Below are 21,183 nucleotides of genomic sequence, written 5' to 3'. Positions count from 1 at the left end.
CATTTCTATTTACTACTTTCCACTTTTTGTTTCATTTATCTTTGGAGAACAATTCTGTTATCAAATTCTTTTGGTATTTCATATTCAACTTGGTTTGGATACCATTTAATGTAACTAAATCAATTTTATGCATTTTGGCATAATTTAACATACTGTGATAGTTTTAAAATATATATTTTTATTTTGGGTCTATCTGCCACATAAGAAAAAAATGTTCGTAGATATATTTCAACGTGATATTTTAGTGATTATTTTACATCAATTTTATAGTTCACAAAACTCGTTTTATCATGGAAGATGTATCAAAGCGCATGATCTAAATATGTTTATTATTATTGATTTAAAATTTAAAAGTATAAACATTTTTTGAAATAAGTTTAATTAGTAGTTTGGGAATTCCTTAATTATTCTCATTAGGACTTTCGTCATTATTACTTGAGATACAACTGTGTCAAACACTATAATTCCATGAATGGCATCATTTTGTTTTCAAAATAACACACTGACTAGCATTATCACTATCATTTTAGTAAACAGGAAATGGAGACAATGAGGCCAAGTTCCTTTCTATGGTGACTCAGCTCATAAGGGATAGATTCAAAATTTATATCCATTCTCATTAACCTTAAAGTTTGTACACCTAACATTTAGCTATATTGAATTGTAATATACTCATAGCGTAGCACCAGGAGACTGAATGAGAAAGTAAATTTCTTTTGTTTGAGGAATTGGTACTGGTTTGCCAGAAATTCAGCTGGGTGACTACTTTGAGACATCTGTGACTGTCATTAGCCCAAGCATCATAATTACACACCCACTGAAATGATCATATGGTATTTCGGGGATGACCCCCCAATGTTGTTAGTCATTCTGTTGCTGCATTTTGATCTTGTTAAAGAATTTCTGAGTTGGTTGATGATGGAAGAAAGGAAAATTAGTATTTAGAATCATTTCAGAGCTGTAATTAAAGATAATCTAATGCACTGATTCATAATATTTTCTGGCAGAAGTGCTGGGGCCATGATCCCTTTGAGAATCTGGTGGAAGCTATGGCCATAGATACTGTTGTTCTGGCTGCCCTTCCACCAGTCTCTCTTTCTCCTTGGAGACAGTCCCATGTTCAGCAGAAGGCAGAGTCCCTTTCCTCCCCCGATGATATCTCCTCTCCCTATGTGCTGGCAGACAGAACAGGGAATCATCAGGCACTCTTGGCAGAACTTTGATTTTTGAGGGTGATAACAAAGGCACAGAGTGGCAAGTGCAACATTACAGCAATGAACGCCCAGGAGTGGTGGAGCTCATCACACAGAGGCTTGAGTTCAAAAGTTAAGGCAGCAGGGGCTGGTTCTCAGCAGTGTCTTGCTCTCTGAGGTGTGGCATGAGCTGACTGTCCAAGCTTGCATTTTTGAGCCTAACCCATTCTAATAAAATCCTTTTTCATCCCAGTTAATGAAGTTGGTTTCTGTTGTTTGCAATCAAGAACTCTTAGCTGGTAGAACTCAGATCTCTCCATGGAAAAATATACCAGCACATATTTATTTTTTGTAAAATGTCAGGAAGAGCAGGGGCTTACTATGATTTATTTAATACATGAGGAGACTCAAGCATGCTGAGGTGAAATTATTTGCCTAAGGCCAGTGAAATAGTTGTTAGCAGTGTTGGTGATAGAATCTAGATTTTCTGAGCCCCAGTTACCTTCTGGTGTGCATAAACACGATAGCCCTCATCATGGGTGAATGTGTGAATGACAATAATCCACACTGTGGAGGGAAAGAGACGAACTATAGGACCATCAGCAGTATTGCTAGGTATGGTTAACTAGTCCTTCATGGATAGATGTCAGAACATCAATCACCTGATTCCTGAAAGGTATTATAGTCCCACCTACCAAGACCTCAATTTTTAAGTTTAAGGGCATATGTATTTATGGTGACAATTTTATTAATGTTTTAAAGCATGCAGGGTATTTCCTCAATATGCATTATTGGTTTCTGTGCTTCTCCAGAAAGGATGAACTAAATACTGGCATATGTGTTCAAATATCTCATTTCATTGTTTTCATTATGGATAGTTTCTTCCTTGTATTTCTTCTATAAAGTTGGATAGTGTTAATAATCAGTCCTAGGTACATTTTTTTCCCTGATAGACAATTCATATATCTTTTTCAAATATCAGAATAATGAACTCCCTCCCTCTTTCTTCCAGATATTTATTTTCTTCTTGGATTCCTCTTTTGCACGGTCTTAACCATGACACATCTTTGAGTCTTTAGGTTTTGCTTTCTTCTTTCCTCATTCTCTTCAAAACCTCCTTTTAATGTCTCATGTCCATAGGGCAGAGCCTTCAATTCAGCAGTGACTAGTTACTACATGCTAGATGGGGAGATACAAAGGTAAACAAAAGGGATGCTGCACTCTAACCTCATGGATTAATAGTCAGGAGAGAGTCCTTTGATTAATTGGATAAACTCGTACCTCATTTAGTGTCAATGACCAATTGAATCTTCCAGTAATATCGCTGAGCATTTGTAAAGGAGTAAAACTCTGGAATTTTCAGAAACCACATGGTAGATGTGTGGACCTGAGCAACAACTATTAAACACTGAAATTATCTCCAAAAGCCATACCTGAAAACACAGCACAAAATACATACACATACGCTCACAAATCATTTCTATCCTATATGTTCACATTTGAGGTGCTTAGGTGGGAAATGGTTTTAATCTCCTTCAAACTACACCACAACAGAACACACATGTGGTCTTGCTCAAGAATAGATTCAACCAGGCTCATCAACCTTCACTAAATACATTGATTGAGTCATTCATTCAACAAACACTTTTTGAATATCAACTATGGGTTAAGTGTTGTGCTAGATGCTGAAGATACAAAATTAAGTAGGACATTTAAAAATGTTTAATAGTAGAGAGAATAAAGGGAATAAAATACATGAGCACATACACCCTGTAGGATTAAATAAGTTGGGAAAGAGTCTTATAATATTTGTTAAATGACAGTCAGGAAAAGAGGAAGGGAAATAAATTTTATGGCACAGATACTGTTATAAGCATGGGCTCTGACTTTAAATAAATCTGAATGTTAATCTTGGTACATCCATTGTTAAATGTGATTTCTTGGAAGAGTCAATTCCACCTCATTTATCATGGTTGCATGATGTCAATAATAATGATAACACAGGATTATTGTAAAGGGTAAATATTGTAATGCACATAAAGTACATAAGACAGGGCCTGACACATAGTAAGTGCTCAATAAATAATAATTATTTATATTTGTATAATAAAACACGTTGGAAAGCTTGGATTTCAATTACTTGTATAGAATTCATTTCTCTCCTTTCTCATTCCATTTCTCAAAAAACAAACAACAACAACAAAAAACCCTTGTATTTTCTGATCCCAAATGAGATTGTTTAAGAAGAACAAGATGATTGCTTATATGATCAAATGCACCTACCAGCATGGTAAAAGCAGGCACACTGTTTATGACCTTATTTTCTTTCACTTTTTAAAACAGCAAAAACCGCACTTGGAATACATGCTCAATAGTTGGAAAGTAATTAGAGTCTCACATAAAACAGAAAAGAGATTAGTACTTTACTAACACAGTCCTCCTTTGCCTAAAATAATAAGTTTACCATAGCAACCTGATTGCACTAGGAAAAGCTCCTGCCAAATGCATCCTAAGTTCCCGTGAAATTTCTATGAGAAGGAATTAAACACTTGAGAACTATAATATTCTGTACCACTTCATCTAAGCACAAATGTTTTTTGTGAGAATAAAGTAATCTTCCATCAGACATTTAACAGTGAAGAAGCACTTTTCACCTTCCATTTCAAAATGGGCAGTGAGACTTACAATTTAAGCCACATTGACATTACAATTGCTAGCGAAGGAAGAATTGCTCATGACTTTAAAAAACACATATAAATGTCAATCCTTCTGTTTGTGCTTTCTTAGTGCAAAAGGATTCAAGTAATCAATCACGAATGATGTGAGGAAATAAGACATTTAAGCAAATGTTGTACTAATGTAATTTTCTGTTGTCTGCCCTAGAGTGTCTAAAACTGAAAATGGAAAATGGGAAATGAGAATACCGAGCCTTACTTTTCTCTAAAGGTTTTCCAAGGTATCTATCAAAATATTACTGAGGAAGTCAATAGACCTCTAAATGAGATTATCTAATTATTTCAATCTTAAGATAGTTTTCTAAAAAAAAACCTAAAATTACTCGATTCATTTTTTTCTAACTATAAGTTAAGTAAACATAAGCAGCAATATCACACTATTATAGGGGGCAATGCAATTAACTAGCACTATCACACTCATAATTGGGTTTACAAAAAGAAAAAAAAGATAAAATGAGGCAGAGTAATATTTTAAGAGGTAATAGACAAGACACTTCTAATAGAATTTAATTTATGTAGAATTTAAACTACATATTCAAGAAGTTTCATGAAGCTTAAAGAGAACAAATAAAAAGAAAAACACACAGCATAGCTGACACACAGCCAAATCAATTGTTGAAAGACAAAGAGAAAAATCTTAAAAGTAGTTAGAGATAAAAAGATGCATTAACTTCAAGGAAAAAAAGGGGAAAAAACCAAGAAGATTGACAATTGAATTAACAAAATAAGTGCTTAAGCCTGATGACAATGAAACTATATCTTTAAAATTCTGAAAGAAGCTGTCAAATTAGAATTTTATGCCTAACAAAAATATCCTTCCAATTTGATTACAGAATGACAACACAAACACAAACTAAAAGAACTTGTGAGCAAAACAGCCTTATCAGAAAAAAATATCAAAGAAAAAAGTTCTTCCCACAAAAGGAAAATGATCCCAACATAAACACTAAAATGAAGAAATAAAAAACAAAAAGTAAATATAGGGTAAATATAAATGAAAACAGTATATAAAATTAAAACAATGTCTTGTAAACTATGTCTAGAATTTAAATCTTATTATGTTAGAATAACCTCTACAACAAAATCAGAAAAGGACATTACAGGAAAAGGATGTTACAAAACAATCTCTCTCCCAAACTTTGAATACACTAATTTGCAAAAAGAATCATATACAAATGGGTTTAGTCCAGGATTAAAGGCTTAGTTTAACATTTAAAAATCAATAAAACTAGGTCATCACATTAACAACAACAAAAAACATATTATTTCAATAGATGCATTCTACATATTTGGTAATATTCAAAACTCCTTCATGAGGAAAAAATAAAGAAATAGAAGGTAACTTCTTTAATTGATGAAGTTAATCTAAAAATAATCTATAGCAAACATCACATTTAGAAGTAAAATATTGAAAACATTTTCCCCAAGATTGAAAGCAAGACAAGAATATCCACTATGTCTGTTTCTAATCAACATTATACAAACATCTTATCTAGTGCTCTACAGCAAGATAAAGAAATAAAAAAAACAGTATAAAGAAAGGAAGAAATGACACTGTCAATACTTACATACGGCATGGTTATGTTGATAGAAAATCCAAAAAAAAACTACATATAAACTATTAAAATTAAGAAATAAATTTAGGAAGGTCATAAAACAGAAGTGATTAATATTAAAAATTTTAGTTGTAGTTTTATACAGCAGGAGCAAACAGACATGAAACATTTTAATGATATAGTTTTCAATAACAAAAAACATAAAATAGGAATACTCATGAAAGATGTCAAAGCCTCTGTATAGAAAACTATAAGTTATTAAGTTAAAGAATATATACATGGAAGAAAGTGTATACCATGTTTATAAATGAGAACCTAATACTGTTATTTCTCCAACAATTGACTTACAGATTTAACTCATCCCTAGGCATTCAGGCACCATTATAGTGTGCAAATGCAAAAGGATAAAAATAGCCAAAGCATTGTGGAAGGAAAATGGGTGGAGAATTACAATACCAGATTTAAGACATACTATAAAGCTACAGTATTTAAGACTGTATTGCTATTAAAACATTAGGCAAATAGACAAATAGAACATAATAAAAACACTGGAAAAATTACCCATGCAATATAAGGTTACGTTTTTTATGACAGAGGTGACATTATAGTGTAGTGGGAAAGGCTGATTTTTCAATAAATGGTTCTCTCTACCCTGGACTAGTCAATTTTGCTTTTCATAGATTCGGTTTCCTATTCCTATGCAAAGCTATTGGGCTAAGTGATCTCTAAAGTGTCTCAGGTGTAATTCAAGAATTAGATTCATAAACCTGTGCCAATTTTAGCCACTAGTCCTGTTTTCTAGTTAAATTTTCCAAATATGTCTTGTTGTATAATATTTTAGACTCTAATAGCAGCTACCATGGTATTACTTACATTTTTTTCCTCAAAGACTATCACTAAGCAATGTAATTTTAAAATCATACTAATTTATTTGACTTATATTTAAATATTAAAATTGTTGCCTTACATCACAAATAAAAAGCCAAATGCTTATGGATTCCTTCAAATCAATTTATTTTATACAGAAACCAAGATAGAGAAATACTTCCTACCATTGGCTACAATGTTAAAAGTAATTAAGCATAGAAATATACTTCCAAGTGATGAAACTACTGGGGCCGTAAGTGATCCAGACTTATGGAAATATAGTTATTCTCAAATTATATTCTAGCGAATATTGCCTGTAAAGGCAAAAGAGAGTAGTGAAAGGCAGAGAAGGGTAAAGGGGATCAAATATATGGTGATGGAAAGAGAATTGACTTGGGTGGTGAACACACAACGCAGTATATAGATGATGTATTATGGAAATGAACACTGGAAACGTATCTGATTTTACTAACAAATGTCACCCAATAAATTTTTTTTTTTTAAAGTCATGGAAAACTTCAGAGACTGTGGGAGAACATGAGAAAAATTCCTTGACTATCTTTTCCACTATTTCAAGATAATTAAACACTTAGTCATAGTAGAGACCATAGAGACGTCCATGGCTATTCTTAGCTAACTAGAAAAACTGTATGATGACCAAACAAAAAAGGGTGCTCCACATTCCTTGGATTCTACTAGATAAGAGGAAACATTTCATTTTGATAAGAATATCAAAGGGGTAGTGTAGAGCTGGAGAAAGAGAGGAAAATATGTTTCCAATTAAGGGAAAGAGAAAGAGAAGGAGAGTGTTGAAAGAAATAGAGCACTCAAATACATATGATCATGTCTATATTGGCAATGGAAAAAATGTCAGGAAATAAAAATATTTGAAATGCAGGTCCTTCATGCAAGCCTTCATATCTCTGACTACGGAAAATGTAGGATAAATAGTCCTTTATTTGAAATAGAACCTGAGCTTACTTTGGGTCCTTTCAAATTATGAGCTAAACTGTGCTTATGTTACATTCTCATTCAAATAATCAATACAATCATAGAAGTGAATACAGAATATAAAAACAAAACAAAATCACACATAATTGCTAATTGTCAAAAACTCCCATGTTGTTATTTGAAAAGCAATATCTTCTTTGAAGTAACAGGAAATTGCAATATCAGCTCTGCAGTGAAACGACATTTGCTTTCACCTGATGTATCAAAAGAAATAAACTATTCAATCAGTCCTAGCAATAATAGTTAACATCACTACTGCACAAGCCATTCAGGGGATGAAATGAGGTAATAAAAGAGAACAAAGAAAGGCTAAGCCATTAGATGATTTAAACAATGATAAGCTCTACATTACACAAAAGCAGTGGTGGAGGAACCCTGATTACTTTTGTCTTGAGTCATCTTTGGCTTAAATACAACTGATTGCCTGAGAGTCCAAAGGATTGATTGCTTGTCCATTATGTGCTATGTAATAAGACATTACATTAATTCCACTGGGAATTTTAATTTGCATACTCTTTTTTTTTTTTGCTAGAGAATGGCAACTGCTTTGTGGGAAGTACATAAGGAAAGGTATAAATTAGAACATTAATACTGTTAATTCTCCAGCAATTGATTGATAGATTGAATGCATCCCTAGGTATTCAGGTACCGTTAATGGTATGCAAATGCAAAGGGATAAAAATAGCCAAAGCACTGGAAAACTGGGCAGAGAAATTACAATACCAGGTTTTAGTATAGTTAGTAAACGTTCTGGACTTATTCTCTTCAAGATCTAAGTTTCTTGTTTATCTTACACTTAATTTTCAATTTTATTTATTTTTTGGTGGGAGATGTGATTTGAAATGATTTTGTTAGTTTTCACTTTTTGAAACAGCATTACAAAAGCTATATTACAATGAAGTACACAGTATATGGGCTTTAACTTCCAGCAATATAAAGAACAAATAATATATTGTACCTGAAATAAAGTGTTTGTTCTATTGCTGGGCCTATGGAAAGTAATGTAATTCTTCAAATACGCAAAAACAAAAACTATGAGCTAGAAGAAGAGCAATCACCAACTTCACACGAAAGGGGTCCTGAGGGTAAAAGCTAATGTTAGTACTTTAGAGAAGTTGAATCTGAGGCTCCTTGAGTAAACTGGGGACTGTGAAAAGAGGGCTAAAGAGATCAGTAATATCTTGTGAGAAACTAACACAAATACTGAAGAGAAGTGTCCTGAATTTAGGTTTCAAGATTTTCTAGAATTTAGGATGAAACCATGTATAAGCTCACCATGGAAGACCAGCAAATATACCCATAAGGAAGCAAACCGCCATGAGTGAAAGTCAGAAAAAAAGATATTTTAGCTCTGTGCTATGGAAAACGTCTAATGACCCATTTTGCCAATTTTTTTTCTTGACTACATTTGTTATTGTTACTTTAATAACTGTATCTGATAATCCCAATCACTGGGTCATTTATGCTTCTGTTTCTATTATCTTTTGTTATTTCCTGGGTCCTGATTCTTATTTCTTCGATTTAATGTCAGAAATGGCATATGGAAAGGTTACAGAGCCTTTGCACGATAGTCTTTTCTCCAGAAATAGTTCACCTCTTATAAGCAGATAGAGCAGTGTGTCTCATCCCAGGGAAATTTTGACTCCAAGGGACATTTGGCAATGCCTGGAGACATGTTTTAGTATAATGACTGGTTGCAAGTGTTACTGGCATCTACTGGGTTGGGGCCAGGATACTTCTAAACATCCTACAAAGCACAGGATGGCCCCCACAATGAAGAATCTTCTAATCCATGTTAAGAGTGCTGCTGTCGAGAAACCCTAAAATAAATGAAGGCAGATCACCTTAAACCAATTAGTGATTAAGCTCGCCAGAGTCTGAGTTGCATTTATCCCTTGTTTACCCTGCCCCTCCCAAGAGGTCCAGAAACACTGGCATATGCATTCACGAACACATACACATATGCACATATACATGCACACATGAAAATGACCTCATGGAAGTCTACACTTCATCCTTAAAGACTGATCATTTTCATGTCCTCCAATGAGCATTGCCTGCCATTCCCTCGACCCCAATACTCAATCACCACTTAAGGCTTGATTAAGTATCAGGATGATGTTTAAAATAGAATCTTGGCAGTGCTCTAACAGATATTGATTGATCTGAAATGTGCTCCATGATGTTAATGTCTGTTTTATAATTTTTAATCTAAGCTTCTCATTTGCATCTTGCATTCAGTGCTTATGTAAGTCATTAGCACTTTTATGACATTTCCTAAGACTTCCATTCACTATACTTTTTAAATGTATACCTCCATTATCCTCTATTAAAAATCACTTCCCTAGTTTCAAATCAAGATTTTAAAACATAAATATATATATATGTATACATTTATATACATATATATATACTAAAATACTGAGTGCCTTTTACTTTTAAATTATGATATAACTGATCATAAATCAATATAGGATCAATATAGAGAAAATACATACACATAAGTCAGGAAATTCCCTGTTAAACTCAACTCCAGGGACAAGTATTGTTAGTGTTGCAATGAATTTCATTTTAGTCTTTCATCTACACCGATTTTTACATGTGTGAGTAAACAATACAATATAATTTTATCTAAAATTATAACATAAGTATTTTAGTTAGGAGTACTTTGAAAAGGTTTCAGTTTAATTAAAATTCTTCCAGTATTCCTTCTCATGACCTAACCTATGGTTGGACTTACTCCCAAAATATGATATTTTTTTAAAGTAGCAGATATACATGGTACCAGCCCAAATTTCTGCTGCACACATTCAAATTCCTTTTGCTGATAGAATTTCAAGTGTAGATTAATTTTGTTAAAGCCTCACTAATTGTCCATTCACTCCCAATGGAGAGAGAATGCTGACTTAGTCATTTAAATCAGTATGCAGGCTATCTCTAGGAGAAAAAAAAAAATTCATCTTTCTATATTACTTTTTTTTAAATGGCCCTTAAACTCACAAATGTGCTTCTTTGTGTGCTATCCTAGAATAAAAAGTGATGTAAGAGTCACAGGAATTCTTTACTTTGCTCCCTTCTTTCAGGATTCTTCTAATTTACATTATTAATAGAGAACCATTTGTTCTCTGCTTTATTATTTGTCGTGACAATCTTTAATATTCAACCATGTGGAGAGCATTCTAGGTATTGCACAGAACACAGAGGGAAAGTGTCTAAAATCTAAATCAAATAGACGTGTCTATGAAGATTGATGACCCCAAGGAAGGGAAAGTTACCCTTCAATATGCGTTCCAATTTCCACAGAAAGGAAACACCGCAAGTATTTTGTAACTGTAAAGAAATCCACTACTATGGCTTAGGCAGGTGTATCTAATGTGTAAGGGGAGTCATAATAAAACAAATCAAAATGAAATAAAAGGGATCTATAGTAACATGCACAGTGTGATAAGAATGTGTCATAAGATGCTTTTAAAAATATTTTATGAGTGATGGGCAGGTAAGGAAGAAGGTAAAATTACACACTGGGTGTATGTGTTAGACTTTGTTTATAGACTTGGCATATGTGTTAGATTAGACCGTTTACCCAGGGTCGTCAGATCAGCAGACCGGGAATATGTTTTATAAAAGATATAAAACAATAAATTAAATTAAATGTTAATAATAAACAATTGTATTATGGAACAAAATGATGAACTTTTATGCAACTTGAATTAAAAATTGAAGATATACTAGACTAAATATCATTTAGAAAGCTCACTGATTTAATACAATTAAAATGTAGCAATTATATTCATATTCAAATTTAAAACACAATGAACACTAACTGCTTCATTATGTTTAAGGCCAAGTCTAGGCACTTTTCTTTCTGCATTTGGGTTAGATTTCCATCAGATGCAATACTAGGAACATAGTCTAATCAACATAATCAATGCTATTTGAACTAAAGAGGAGCCTGAATATATATCTAAGATGTATTTTATTGACAAAAAGAAAAAAAGAAGTAAATAAGGAGGATGCGAAAATAGACTATGTAGACTTGGAGCTGCAATAAAAATATTAAACTCCTCTCAAGGAACCTGTTCAATAAGTGTAAGGGTCAGTTATTCACAAAGAAAAAGAAAATATTGCCAACTATTACAAATAAATTAGAATATGAATGCATTTTGGAAACCAGGGTATCAAGTTGGTGTCCTTTAATTTCCTCTATGAATATACCTCATCTTCTCTGGATATGAAGGCATTCAACTGCTTATCTTAAGGGCATTGACAATTATCATTTGTAGCAATTGATGGGAAAGGTCAAGGCCACTGTATCAAGAACTGCCACCAAACCAGTCAGCTCATGTACCACAACGTACCCTATCAGTGTGAAGTTGTGACCATGTTATTTAATAATGGAGAAGCAAATACATTTTAGAGGTAAGAGTAGATGTTTTAATATAGGTGAAGAGATAAGATCTAACAATTAGCTTCATAGAAAGGAGAAGTGAAAATTGGGTTTGTAGATATTGAAATATTAATTAAGAAGCAGAGGAGAGAGGAACTTAAAATACAATTGTCAGTGCTTCTTTCCTTATACATCAGGTTGCTCTCAATTCCAGTTATCTGGTTTTCCCGCATTTCCAACGCCTTAATTACATTTGTAGGAATAGGAAGAGAACGACAACAGTGGTCTGCATTTTTCTGAGGATAAATTACTAGAGGATTAATTTGACTAAATTTATCTTGTCTATTACCTCACATTATGCTACATTTAAATATGCATGTCTAACAACTGCTTTTTGCAATATGCCCATTCCTCCCACATAAGAAAATAGGTAAGATAAACCAAACTCCTATTCTGTGCCATCAATCAAAGTGGTAATTTTGGTATGTCCATTTCTGTCTCATGCATTCTACTCATATGTGTGTCCGAGGGAACACTTCCTAAACCTTCTCTTACATTTTCCCATCTAGAAGTTGATATATTTAAATAATTATAACAAAGCACTTATAAGGGAGTAGACTTTCACTAAGAACTTCATTGTCTTTAGACAAAGAATTTGGATTTTCCACCTATCAGTTCTGGGGCTGAAAACTCTCTGCTACAGTTGTGTGACTATCATTGTTCAACCAGTTTCCTGGCATTGTGCTAAATACTCCCTGTACAATGTTTGATTCTTCTCCGCCATGATGCCATGGGAAAAGGTCCTGATTTTGTCCCCATTTTGCAGATGAGCACATGGACTTATAGGGCTTAGGTAATTATTCAAAGTCACGCAGTCAGTAAATGGTGGAACCAGGTTTTGATCCAATATTTGGCTAACTGAAAACGTATATTTTAAATCAGTAGGTTATAGTCATTCTTTATTTTGGACAGACACCAAAAGTTAGTAATTCATATTATCAGTAAGCATAAAATGTGTTTCCTGCTTTTCAAAATGAAATAGGGGTCATGATAAAAAAAGTTACTCTAAATACAAGGGGAGGTGCTGGGAAACGTCTAATGCAAATATCCATCTATTATCAGGTATAGGAAAAAAACAACTTTATGTCATCTCCTTACAAACACATTGGCAAACTAGTTTGTTCATTTTTAAAAACAAACCAAAATATTGCTTCCTCTTAAAGGAAAGAAAATAATGCACATCTTTTAATGTTATTAGAAGTCACTACACAGTATAAGTGACAAAAAGATGTAAAGCCATGGTGTGGGGCATAAGTTATATTTACCTAATCAAAAAACTTTTGGGCATTTGAGGATCTGATGAGAAAACTGAGAACCAACAGCACTGTAAACCTAGGGCAGCCATGCATTTTTAGGAAAACAGCTAAATGTGTTTCTCAGTTTCTGTCTTTCTCTCATTGTGGTTCTCACTACTCCTCAGGCATCTCACACTTTATTGGGAAGAGCAGATAAAGAAGCCTATATATTACAGTGCAGCCTATTTACGTGCAAAGGAGCCTATATATCATAAAGAAGTCTATATATTAAGCCTATGTGATAAAAGAAGCTAAGAGATCTGGACAGCTTCTTGGAAAAGGTGACACGGGCAGTGAATTCTAAAGTCAGCCTAAGTGGGCGTGGAAGAGGAAAGGAGTCTAGACTTTTCCTAAAGGCTTAATACACTTTAAGCTGGAAAATTAGAAAGTCAAATTTGGATTTTGGCAAGATTACCTTGACAGCAGTATGGAGAAAACATGAAGTACACAAGACAAGTAATAGAAGAACTAGGTGACAGGTTCTTAGAGGGGTACACTGAGAGATGATGATCTGTGCTAAGGTTATGGCAGAGGTATGTAAAGAATCAGATATCTCTTCATTTGACTGAAGGAAGACTATATAAACAAGTATAAAATTACCATAAGAAATATTATCCACAGGGCCAGTATCTTAAAGTATTTTTAAAAACCTCTTTATTTTTCATTTTAAGTATAGTTGGTATACAATATTATATCAGTTGCAGATATACAGTATAGTGATTCCACATTTATATACCTTGCGATGCAATCACCACACTAAGTCTGGTAATCTGTCACCGTGCAAAGTTATCACAATAACCAGGTATCCAAGCTTTCATTTTTTTCCCATCATTTATTTAGGGATCCTACTTACATAGGTCTAACACTCTGAGAAAGGTAAAAATATACAAGTCAAAAAGTAAATATTTAATCTAAATTTTCATGTAAACAAACCAGCCATACAGGTTGCTGATTTCAGGATTTTATTGTGTACTTTTCCCCCAGAAATAACATGAGACATATTCCTTGTGTTTTGAATGATTTTTTAGTTCACAACAATTGTCTCATTTCAGAGTTCACTACAAAAATATGAATCAGAGAAACAGATGTGTTTTCACATTTGAATTTCAATAAAAACTAAAAACCTGTAAACAACAAAAGTGAGCAGATGTTTAAAAGCCAACAAGATTCTAAAACTAAAATTATCTGCTTCTTGATTTATATGTATACTTTTTATTAAGAGGAAAAATATGTTAACCTTCATTTTAATTATGGCTCTTCTTTCAATCTTTAAAATCTTATGTAGATGCCTCATATTTGTAATGAATTAATTTTAAAGTCATTATAATATACATACAGAAAGTGCACAATCCATGAGTGTATGACTCAATGAATTTGCATAAAGTGAACAGACACATTAACATCCAAATGAAAAAATGTGATGTTACCTACACTTATAGATGTTCCTCTTCTACCCCTCTCATCAGCCCCCAAACATAATCACGAACCTAGTTTCTATTACTGTAGATCAGTTTTTTGAAATTTATGTAAATGCAATCATACAGAATATACTCTTCTGTGTCTAGCATTGTTGCTGGGATAAAGTTATACAACTGATTTTCTTTTTAATATTCTTGTTTTCTAGGAACTTTTCAAATTCATTTAATAATTTAAATGGTTTGCCTGAAATTATTTTGGAGATCTAGATCTAGATCTAGATATATTCATGTCATTGGTTAATAATGATAGCTTTATTTCTGTTTTTCCATTCCTTATGTCTTTTCTTAATTTTACAATCTTCTTGCCTTTGTGTACTAATTAGGTCCACCAAAACAATGGTAAATACTAGTGATACTGTCAGGAATGCTTGTCTTATTCCCAGTCTTAGGGGGAGAAGCTTTAAACATTTCTCCATTAAATATGTTTTTCATTCTTTTTTACTAATCTTCTGTTATGTCCAATCTGCTGTTAAATCCACTATTTGAGCTCTCAATATTAGTAATTGTATTCTTATATGAATTCTAAATATATGTTGAAATTCTACAGCTTGTCATCTTTCTTCTTAAACATAAATCACATATATCTGCTATTCCAGTATCACCTATAGGTCTGTTTCTACTGTCTGTATTTCCAAATAGTCCTAGTTTTTTGTTGTTGTTTTTATTTGTTTTGTTTGCTTGAACATATTTTTATTGAATGTAGAGCACTGAAGAGGCTCTGAATTGTGCAATATTTATCCTGAGATAATTTCTCTTATTGTCTGGCAGGCATCCAAATTAGAGGTAGATCTCCCTAATCCAGTCAGGAACTGAGCTGACTCCAATTTGGCAGCAGTCCCTGCTAGGTTTAATCTGTCTCTGACTCACCGACACTTCATCAAGCCTCCATGAGAATATGGGATCCATGTTCTTAGTGGATCCTGAAAGTCAATGTTTGTCTCCCAAGACCACATAATTCCCTGAATTTCTTTCTTTTTTTTTAATTTTAATTTTTTTTATTAGTTTCAGGTGCACAAGACAAAGCAAAATTTAGAAATTCCCTGAATTTCTAAACAGCTCATTAGTCTCTTTCTTCTTGGCGTCTTAGTCTCCAATCTTTCACTGCTCATGAATTGGAGAGAAAGCCTTGGAGAGAAAACTAGGGTGGAATATTTGGCTCACTTTTCTGCACAACACTTATCTCCAAGGTCATGACCCCTCAAGTCCTGACTGTCTTGATAGCTTTGATCTTATGTATTTTGTCACCATCCTTCTAAGACTACAGAAAGTTTTAATATCTTCTCTTCTTATATCTAAGTCCTCTACTGGCTTCTCATCCTCTTCCCCTGCATAAAACAGGAATCAGCAAATGACCTGAGGAAAAAACACTACACAGAATATCAGTTTCCAACCTAACTTAGCTTCTCTTTGAGATCTTAGCTTCTCAAGTACTGGCTGTCTCAGTGAATAATAAATATCATGCTAACCAAGACATACTTTAATGACTGAACCAATGTAAATTTGGAAAATAGAAAAAAATAATTTATAAGTTCACCACTCAAGAGTTTATTTTTACATTTTTGGTCAATGAGTTTCCATTCTTTTTTTAAACATTATATACATATATAATATTATAAAACTTAAAAATGTAGTTTTAATCTTGCTTATTTTACTTATATCATGACCATTGACCATTGTGTCCTTTAAAAACTTGATTTTTGTTTTTATAATTATTATTATTATTATTTTTAGTGTGGCTCTACATTCTTTTGCATTTTATCATTTAATCCCCTTATTAGATAATATCTAGGTTGGTGTTCTTTTTTCCACTATTGGAATACAACTGCAAAGACTATTTTTATATATACAAATATATCTTTGCGTTTTAGGGAATTTGTTTAGGTAAATTCTTTGAAATAAAACTATTGAGTCAAGGGGTACAGATTTTTATTAAAATATAGCTAGCATACAATACTATAATAGTTTCAGGTATACACCATAATTATTCAACATTTATAAACCAAAAGAAGTGATCACCATGATACTAAGTCCGGCAAACATCTGACATTGTACCACTCTATCACAATATTATTCACTATATTTTTAAGGCTCTTTAATTCACATTGGCAAATTACTCTAAGAAACTTTAAGTCAAGTCATATACCTCATAGTAAATCCTTAACACTGAATTTCATAAAAATATTCTTCCAATTTACATGTAAAAATATTTAAATTTCCAATCAAAGGAACTTTTATATATACAGTTTTAAATTAATTTTTGTTTTCCTTCTGGTAAGTTTAAGTCCTTTGACCATACTTTTTCGTGTAATTTGTATTTTTCATATAATATTTAGGATTTTTCATATTAAGAATAACTTTTTTTTTTCTACTGAACTCCCACTAGCAAAATTAATTATACCAATTACCATAATTGTGCTTCCTTCACTGAGAAACTCAGTGGAGTGGTAGAATACATGCTGAATTGGTGCCTTGCAACAAAAGGCATGTTATTCTCAATACGGTGCTTAAAGTTCGTGCTGCTGTGGATGTAAGGAAATGCAAGTTTAAAGGCAATGGAAACACATCAATCTAATGGACAGTTGAGGACACTATCCAACAGTTCTGTTCCTCCCACTGAGCACACACTCATTAGCATTAATCCTTATGAACTACTTTCATCAGGCAGAAAACAGTATTAGATTGCTCCTGCAGTAAAATTAGAGACTCCTTCTGGAGTCAAGTGGAACAGAAGTTCATTTGGAGGAAAAGAGAAAACTCTAACATCAAAAGCTAAATACTACTGGTAGGCTTTCCTCCCACTTTTCAAATAATGAAAAGAAAGTATTCCAGCCAATAAAAGATGAGAAATGAAAGATTTACTTATAAAACACACTAAAAATTAGTGCCCTTATACATGTATCAGAAAAGACAGTGAGGCAGTCTCAGGGATTGAATCTTAAGGTGGTTGTGTTTTTCACCTCCCTCTGTAAAGGCCGATGTCCAGACCGACTCACTCACATGATTCCTACCAGGCTCAGACTACATAAGGTTCATGCAAAGAGCCTACCAGCTATGCATCAAGGTATTATTGTACTTAATTTAAGTTTCCTGAATGAGAAATGTGTCATAATGCTAGTGGTCTATACAATATAAAAGTATCCTAATTTTTTACTGATAAATATATTTTATTCATGTTTGCAATGTGCCTAATTAAAAAAGCTCTATTCCAAGGCTGTCTTGTAGCTAGGCATGGCTAGAATCCTTCTAAAGATATATAAGCCAATGAAATACAATAGAATGAAATAAAAAAAGAATTCACTGGGTAGGATCCTGAGAAAGCGCTTTTAAAGAAGTTAAGTTGGCAACCAACTTTTTTTGCCCTCAGCATTTCACTTACTACATCCTTCTTGAGACAAGGCATAATGTCTGGAGTCTCAACAGATATCTTGAAAGTACAGAGCAAGGGTGGTCCCACCCTAAGAATCACAGCAAGCCTGGGCCGCTGATGACATAGTAGAGTTGTCATACTGGTTATACTGCCTACACTCAGACATCTTTAAAATGAGATCTCCTTCAAAATTTGTTTAAGCTACTATTTGATTAGGAGGAAAGATATCTGTTAACCAGAGCCAAAAGTTATTCCCGATTCATACAATTCTCTAAGTACTCATTCAAGTCATCTCAGCTTTCCTCTGCTGCCTCTTTATTTTGATTATAGTTTAGTTCTAATATGCTTCTTTCTGCAACTAACTATTCTCTATGAGAATCTAGTGCTTAACATATCACATGACTTAGAAATCTTTCTCACTTATACAGTCTAATATTTTCATCATATACTTCACGTCATCTCATTTGTTCCTTTATTTGTCAATTGCTTATTTACAAAAGTGAGTAAATACTTATTACTCATCTAAAAAAGATGAGTTACTGGATTTTTATTAAACATAAAAATCAGAGTCATGGTTAATTCAAAAATGGAAAAAAATAAACACCTATAGAATAAATTGACATTATAATAAGGAAGATATCCAAAAGATATAATAGTAACTGAGCCTTTTATAAACTATTAGGCTGTGTTTACCCATTACTACCAATTTGCATAAAAGGATGACTTTGATTTCTAAGCAATTGTTGAAACTGTAAAAGAGAAACTTGAATCTCTATCTACCATTTTTGTTCAAAATTTTTTTCAGTGTGGGTTTGGTGAATTGTATTTTTCCTGATGCAATTGTTGAAACTGTAAAAGAGAAACTTGAATCTCTATCTACCATTTTTGTTCAAAATTTTTTTCAGTGTGGGTTTGGTGAAGTGTATTTTTCCTGATGCAGTCTCATTGTGGGTATAGAATAGTTAGAAATATAAGGATATCCTACTTAATACCTTTGATGCTGCCTCAGTATCTATATATATCACAACCATTTGCTTCTATATTTAATCTCATTGTCTTCTCCATGAATATCTTTCAGCCTCTAAATGCAGTGAAAAGGATAGAACTAAACTTGATCATTTCCCTCTAGTTTACATATCAAACTCCACCATTTTGCATTCTGTTGGGAAAGGACCAAGTCAAATATCTACAGTTACCAAGTCTGTAAATTAAGTGAGTGAAGGCACAGAGTAAATATTTTATTCTCCTCTTGACTGCACTAAACAAGTATGAAGACATCTGGCAGCTGCCACTTAGGTTCAGGTGAAGAAGCAAGAAGGAGTATTAGGGCCAAAGGGGAAGGCATGTGACCTTCCATACAGTCATACTCAGTTGAGGTCATGTAGCCAGTCGGATCTGGACCAATGGTGCCAGATCTGCTTTTTCAAGAGTTTCCAGAAATCTAGAATTTTATCCTAATTTTGAAACGGAGCTAACTAATACTGTGTGGACCAATCTGAAGGATCCCAGGATGAGGAGAAAGAACTTGGTACAAAGTGTGATAAAAAAAAATATGGTAGAAAAAAGAAATAGGTGAATGTTTAAATTAAAAAAAAATTATTACAGTAAAAGACACATTGCCATTAATCCCACTCAAAATACTCCCCCTCACTTCAAACACACTTATCCCATCATTCTTGCCACTTTCTGAAGCAGTTCTGGAAGTCCTCTTTCGTGAGTATCTTTAGTTGCTCTGTCATGGCTGCCTTGATGTCCTGAATCAATTCAAAATGTTTACCTTTCATGGTCATTTTGACTTTGGGGAAGAACCAGAAGTCGCACGGTGCCAGATCCGGTGAATACAGTGGTTGAGAACATACCATGATGTTTTTATTTGACAGAAATTGCAGTACCAGAAGCAATGTGTGACATGGAGCCTTTCCGTTGTGATCAAAGAATACAGTGATTGCTGCTGCTGAGTGCCATCCAATGGAAAGGCAGGGATCTTCAATATGAAAAGCGGTGTGTCAGACCTTAGTAACAGTGTGTGACAAGTTTCAACTTGTTCCATGCAGTCAGCCTGGTGTGAGCTATAGTTGAGAGAAGGTGTGTTTTAAAGTGTGCCGGAAATCATCCTCCATCATGACAATGCTCCATGTTACACATCACTTCTGGTATATGGCAATTTCTGTCAAATAAAAACATTATGGTGTTTTCTCATCCACTTTATTCATTGGATCTGGCACCATGTGACTTCTGGCTCTTCCCCAATGTCAAAATGATTCAGGAGATATATATATCAATTAAGAACTGACTACACACAGAAAACAAGCATAAGAAAATATACTGACTGACATAAAGATCCATGGTGAATTTCTGCAGTGATGATTTCAATGTCTTTAGTCACAGATGTTGTGTATTAAAAGAACTTGGTAGCAAAATGTACCCTCCTACTAAATAAACTGAGTAATGGGTTTTTCGTTCATTCATTTATTCAGTCACTCAGTCAATCTGTCAGTCATCAGATAATTATTGGGACACCATAGTTCTTGATGTGCCACATACTAGTCCAGGGCTAAAGACTGCAGAGGTAAATAAAAAAGTGTACCCTCTTCTGTAATTTCTACTTTGACAAGTGAAATAGATTTCTAGAAGTAAACAAAAATATATAAATTTCAGGTAGTAAAAAATGCTGTATAAAAATATATGTCAGGCTAAGGGGTAAAGAAAGAGGGCTTGGTGTGATTTAGATTAGATTGAGTGGGTCAGGATCTTGTATCCTTCTCCTAATGTAGAAACAATGTTTTCTACCAAATAGACACCCAAATGTTTTCACTCAGCTTTAGTCTTAGGATATTTACACACATAGGAGGTCTGAAAATTAAGTTTGTGAAATGTTGCATTGATGTTGTTAACTTTTTTGGTTATCAGAGGGATTATCCATTATGAATTTGTACCAACTGGACAAACAGTTAACCAAGTTTACTACTTGAAAGTGCTGAAAAGGCTGCGTGAAAAAGTTAGACGACCTGAACTTTTCACCAATAATTCACGGCTCTTGCATCACCACAGTGCACCAGCTCACAGGGCACTGTCTGTGAGGGAGTTTTTAGCCAGTAAACAAATAACTGTATTGGAACACCCTCCCTACTTACCTGATCTGGCCCCAAATGACTTCTTTCTTTTCCCGAAGATAAAGGAAATATTGAAAGGAAGACATTTTGATGACATTCAGATTATCAAGGGTAATATGAT

General features: G+C 33.5%; 1 protein-coding gene across 2 annotated transcripts in view; it reads right to left on the bottom strand.

The window, feature by feature from the left end:
* The window catches only part of ITGBL1 (integrin subunit beta like 1), a 188,337-nt gene that overhangs the window by 26,107 nt on the left and 141,047 nt on the right, over positions 1-21,183 (bottom strand). The gene's annotated exons all lie outside the window — the stretch shown is intronic.

This window comes from Rhinolophus sinicus, linkage group LG04, assembly GCF_036562045.2.
Source record: "Rhinolophus sinicus isolate RSC01 linkage group LG04, ASM3656204v1, whole genome shotgun sequence".
Taxonomy (NCBI): domain Eukaryota; kingdom Metazoa; phylum Chordata; class Mammalia; order Chiroptera; family Rhinolophidae; genus Rhinolophus; species Rhinolophus sinicus.
The sequence above is the reverse complement of the archived record's forward strand: the minus strand, read 5'-3'. Positions and strand labels throughout refer to the sequence as shown.